This window comes from Aptenodytes forsteri, unplaced genomic scaffold (genome assembly GCF_000699145.1).
Source record: "Aptenodytes forsteri isolate BGI_AS27 unplaced genomic scaffold, ASM69914v1 Scaffold320, whole genome shotgun sequence".
NCBI lineage: Eukaryota > Metazoa > Chordata > Aves > Sphenisciformes > Spheniscidae > Aptenodytes > Aptenodytes forsteri.
In genome coordinates this window covers 3,014,937-3,021,177 of record NW_008794890.1, presented here as the reverse complement: position 1 = coordinate 3,021,177, position 6,241 = coordinate 3,014,937, and positions in this window count along the sequence as shown.

The following is a 6,241-nucleotide window of genomic DNA, read 5'->3' as shown; positions in this document are numbered from 1 at the left end:
AAAAAAGATGGTGGCAAACTTTTTAGCAGGGCCTGTTGTGATAGGACAAGGGGGAATGGCTTTAAACTAAGAGGGTAGATTTAGACTAGATACAAGGAAGAAATTTTTTCCAGAAGCACTGGAATAGGTTGCCCAGAGAGGTGGTAGATGCCCCATCCCTGGAAACATTCAATGTCAGGTTGGACGGGGCTCTGAGCAACCTGATCTAGTTGAAGATGTCCCTGCCCATGGCAGGGGGGTTGGACTAGATGGCCTTTAGAGGTTCCTTCCAACCCAAACTATTCTATGATTCTATGATTCTATGAATGTGTCATAAGTACTTTGCCAACTAGATAAAACATTAACATTTTCCTCTTGGGTACGGTTAAGACCGTAGTGCCTTTGCAGTGTAAAAAGTACAAAGGGTTTACATAAATAATAAGGAGCCTGTCAGACTGTACAAGAGTCCTGTGGTTCTTGGTTGTAAAGTCTCCCTGAGAGTACTTCTGAACATGTTATTCTTCCTCCTCAGTGCCTCCCTCTCTCTGATCTAAGGGAAAATCTCATTTTAAAGTAACCTTCTGTCGAGGTGGGTGAATGTTCACTAAAACTGGGTTTCAGGCTCTTCATCCTCTAATTAGAAGCTCTCAGGAAACCCAGGAGCCTTTCCAGCTGCTCTGTGGCTGAAATGTGGGGTTGAAGTAGCTGGGAAATGAAGACCCTTCTTTTTTCTATTCAATGAAATTTTTGGCACCCTGTCAGAATCTATCTATCTGACATATACTACAATAAGATTTTCAGTAGCATCCTTGTATCATTCAAATGTCTTGTCAGGTCTAGCTGACACTTTTTTAAAACAGATGATTTTTGAGTGGAAAGCATATTCGTTCACTTTCCTGCCGTTGAAGACTACCTCTGAAGGCAGGCTTGAGTAGCAGTTACTTCTTGGTCTATGAAACACATTGGTTTTGGCTTATCTGTATTTCAATATTTTCCTCTCGAATTAGAAACTTCACTGAAATGTACTTGTAACTAGGAAAACGAAGAAAACTTATTGCTCAGGCAGCATCATCCTCCACCTTTAAAAATGTGCTGTTGTCAAATTGTTTGAGGCAAAAGGGCAACTTTTTATATGACATATTGTGAAATCTTGCTCTGTATCATCACTGATAACTGCTAGCTCTTTAAAATCTATCTGCACATTTTGCCGAATACAGCTACTGCCTAAGCCTTCTGGAGAATTGGTTTTGGTACCTCCCCTGTTACAACTACACAAACAAATGGAGATTTATTAGGTTTAAAGGCAAGTGACAGTGGGTTATTTAAAACCGTTGTTGTTGTTGTTGTTCTGTGTTAAAAATGTACATAGAAATACCTCCTTTCCTTGTGGATCCTAAACCAGGGAAAGGGGATTTTTTTCCATTTGATTTTTCTGATATTTCTAAAGAGACAAGAAAGTGTCTGGTCAGAGGTGAAGGCACTACTTGATCCTGCAGAAGCAAAAGAAGATGTAAATGCATTTAACAGCTCATTTTTAAAATAGAGATGATGAGCATACTCTCATGATGAAACACCCCTGATGTGTATTTTGTTATCTTGATTCACCAGCAAAGATGGTAATTTAAACCCTTCCTCTGTTTTGATGCTTTTCAAATATGTTAGGTATCATTTTGAAACCTTTTTGCCTAACTTCTCTCTTCATAATACTGAACAAGGAAAATGGAGGCTATAAATGGGAAAATGTTACCTGCTGCTGTCATTCACATCCTTAAAAATCAGTCCACTCTGATCAGTCCACAGACAACTTCCGAGCATCTTTTAATACGTGGTGGTGCCATTGCAGAGCAGGTCTGTGCAGCCCATGGTGTGAGCACCTAAATCAGTGAATCGGTTGTACTCCATGTCTTGTGCACCCCGTGATCACAGTGTAGGTTCCAAGCTTTTGCAGTTAATTATCTGCTAATGACCAGAAACATGATGTTGGCATCTTACTTCAAGTGGCAGACTTCAGAATTTTTGGAGGGATAAATGCCCAGTTCGTGAAATACATTAAGATGTAGAAAAATATCAAATTGCAGAGTTAAATGAATGTGAGATAAATTCTTTGCTCAGTATGATTTGTAACAAAGGTTTCATAAGCAAAGCTTAGCCTTACCCCCCCTAAATTCAGAGAGTATTCATACAGAGAGCTCTGCAAGCAATAGCAGTTTTCCAAGCATGAGGAATTAAATGGGCAGAAACAGATGAAGGTGAGGTTTAATCTTCCTGACACACAAGGGAAACGGGTTCCTGTAACCCTTTAAGGTTTTGAAAGCCTAGCGTTGATTAGTCAAAAATGAAAACAAAGGAGAATATTTTGTAGGTGGATCTATTAACTCTAGTGATATATTATATACGCATGTATGTATGTGCAAAAAAATATGAAACTTACCAGTAGATAAGACAGAGAATACCTCATTAGGAAAACATTTTTTTCATTAGATACTTTACAACCGAATACACATCCAGAACTTCAAGTTATTTTTTTCCTGTCATTTTAGCAGCAAAATTTAAACAGTTCCATTAGGAAAATGCAGTCTATGTATTTGAACATGCATCTGAATGTATCAATGAACTTGCAGCCCTGGAGCATCCCTACACTTTTGACCTACACAAAGCACCAGCAGAGCAGTTATTTATGTTGAGGTAAACCTGCATTAGTCAATCATCTCCTTAAACAAAAGAAAGTAAATTCCTCAGTCTTAAGGCTCTAAGTTTTAGATTTTCACAAGCCTGGCACTGCACGGATTAGCCATTTCAGGAGTGGTAATACTTGAATAACTTATGAGACTACATATACCCTGTGGCAGTCAAAGCCCCACATTTACCACTGCGATACCAGGAGACCCGAGCAGCATTCAGGCTCACATATGAGCTGAATTGTTGTGCAGCTCTGCAGATCTGTTCAGTTCCTATTTATAGATTTAATCTAGATTGTTGTACCTCTGTTATTTCCCTACTTTTCTGTATAGGTAATATCTAAGTTTTAACAGCAAGTATTTAATCCAGAGGAGAATGCCGCCTTCTTGGAGGTAGTTATATGTCCTTCACCTCTTTGTATTCCTGAACATGGTGGTGCTAACACTGAATTAGAGCTCTCACTTTTTTCTCCTAGTCAGGTTTTTTTCCCCTGTGATGTGTTTGTGGGGAGCGATGCCATCTCCTCTCAGCATAAGCTTTCCTTTCCCTGATCACCCCCGTAGCCTCCTCTAGGTCTCTTCCAATTTGATTCCTTTTTCTTGAAGAAGGCTGACCAGAACTCAGCTCAGGAGCTCTGAATACATCTTTACAGAAGGTTTTAATCACTCTGGGATCCTTTGCCTTTTCCTACTCTCCCATTTGGTGATTTTCTTTTCCATGCTTCATTCCCATTAATTATTCCTCTTTTGACCCACAATTCATACCTTCTTACTGTTACTGATACTTGAGACAAGGGATCTGTGCAGTATTTGAGCCAGGCTTAGATTATCTTTAATCTCAGCTCAGTCTGCATCATTAGTGGTCCTGTTTCACTTTTTTTTTTAAATGACTAAAGACCTATTTGCTATAAACTGAGAAGCCGCCATTTTCCTTAGCAGAAAATATGGTGGCCCTTCTATCTTAAGAGAAAGGGAAGGGATAGCAGCAATGTGTTTTTGGCAGGGTTTTCATCCCTCGCTTTCTGACTTGGTGAGGATCGCATTAACAGTAAAGCATCAGACCTACCCCTCGCCAACTACGACAAGGGAACGAAGGAAACATTTAACTGACCTGATTGACTGTATAATATGTGGTTACATCTTTGCAAAGTGGAGGCAATTCACCTTTGGTACTCTATTTTCCTAGGCGTGAATGGCTCCAAAGTATGAGAGACAGTGGGGAATTGCATTCTGTATTTGTAGCAACTAACACTTTAAAAGCACTTTACTGCTAAAATAATTCTCTCCCCTTTTATTTCTGTCAGGGAGACTATCCTCTAAATGGTGCCTTTTATTTTTTTTCTTTGACTGTCACTTCATGTCACTTCTTTATTTGTCCAAAAAAATACTTCATTATCTTGAAGTAATGCCAATCTCTAAAAAGAGAGATCTTCCTTTCATCTGCTGTTCAGTGAAACACAAAAATGTTCCCTATTGCTGGAACTTCTCCTCACTAAGGAGAATAAAATGAGAGCTCTCACAGACACTCAGAAGTAATAAAGAACATCCTAAACATTTGCTAGATAAATTGTAATGCATTTCTATCCATCCAGCTGAAATTGTCACCATAGTTTTGATAATAAGAAATGTATTCTGGTCTCACTTTATCTAGCTGAAGTGCTATGTATTTGGATGGATTTAAATAGATTTGCATTGCGTCTTATGAGCATCTGTTTTTTTAATATGGCAGATAAAATCGTTGAGAACTTTTTTACTTTTTGTTTATGTCAGGCTTTGTCATAATGTGAAATTATATTAAAGAGATATTTCTATTCTAAAAATGTTAACTTTGCAGGGATAATGTTACTTGAACACTGCGACTGATAACTGCAATGCCAGTGATGTTGACAGTAAGTCAGGAAAAAGGCTCATTTTATGAGTAGCTGAAAAATGTTTTCTCCCCCCTGTTTGTTTCCCTACTGTGCAAATTCCCAATAAAAACTGAAGTCTCTTGCAAGATATTTTTAGGGAAAATAAAAGGATAACTTTTTTTCATGTTCTTTTTTACTAAACATTTTTTAAAACGCAGTAGGTGGGAAGGGTTTCCATTCTTCTGTTTTTTTCCTTCACCCATTTTTTACTACAAAAACACAGTTGTTGATTAATCTTTCTTGCAATATCCAAAGTCCTGGAATAAGGTGATTCCCTTTATGAGACAGCAAATTTAAATATGGAGATATATTTAAATAATACACATGGGGTTTTAATCTACCCGTAATTGGAACAAGTCCATTGCAGGTAAAGTCTGAGTCAATTTCGCATGATCTTGTAGTAAAGTTTTTTTGAAAAAATTTGTGGTAGAAAATTGTATGCTAATGGCTTTCATCATACTGCCTAAAAGTATGTGGATACAAGTACATTGCTAGAGAAGTGTTTGGATTTCTGATTTGCATGGCCATTTCGGTTGTTATCTTTTCTACAGTGAAGGTTGCATTAGCGTTAAGTGTAATTGCTCTTCTATTTTTACTTTTTACTGGCTGAGATGGTTACATTTTTTTTCCCCAAAATTAGTTGTGGAGATGCCTATGTATTTCTGTTTGTTTACCTACTTCTTTTCTGTCATTTATTATCACTGAAAAGATAGTTTAATAATTCATAGAAGGCCAGTACAGCATTTTAATGAAACTTCAAAGGGCTATTAAAATCATATTATGTTGGTGGAATATGTTAAATGTTTTCAGAGCTTGGTTATGTATTTGATATAGATTATCCTTAAACTTCTCAGTGTTCAGGGCTCTCAAGAAGCTGAAAAGTTCTGCAGTTGACCCACTTCTCTACTGTGCAAGGTGGAATGGTTTTACTGAAACTCTTCACTTTTTTTTTTTGTCTCCAAATAGGAAATTGTTTTATTTGGAGTCCTATTTGTTACTACATGCCTCACCATGGGGCTGCTGTGAACTTCTCATGATTCAGGAGATTTATTTTACAAACCAGTCTCTGTCTTCAGTGTTGCAGTATTTGTCCCAATTCTTCTTGGGCCATTCAGTGTTGCACTTGGTTTATGTACATTTAAAAAAAAGTAAAAATGCTGGGTTTTACATATTGATGCAAGTGAAATTTTGAAGCCAGCTGGCAGTCTCTGAAAATTGTGTAAGGACTGCTGTTCAGCCACTTTAACTTAGATCTATCAAAAGCCTTCTCATGGTAGCAAGTATCGGAACTGCAGTTATCCTTGTGGTCTGCAGTGAAGTTTTTCAGCTTAAAGTAGTGCGGAAGCTGTGATCACACAGAGAGATCCAGCAGTGGTTGGATGGTTGGTTCAGTTTGTTGAGAAGGGCCAGTAAAACACTTGTGCTTCTAGCTGGGCTGGTATCGAGTAGCGCATGTACGACTGTGAATGAAAAACTGACAGTGGAGGTTATACATATGCAATGAGCAGCAAATGGATGTCAGTTCTCCATTGTCCCTGATCTTGAAGACAGCTTGTCCATCTCCTGCAGATGTCTGGAAAGCTCCACAAATACAGTAAGAGCAGTTTGCTGCTTTTAGAGCAACCACAGGGTTTTTTATATAGATATATATCTATACACACACACACACACACA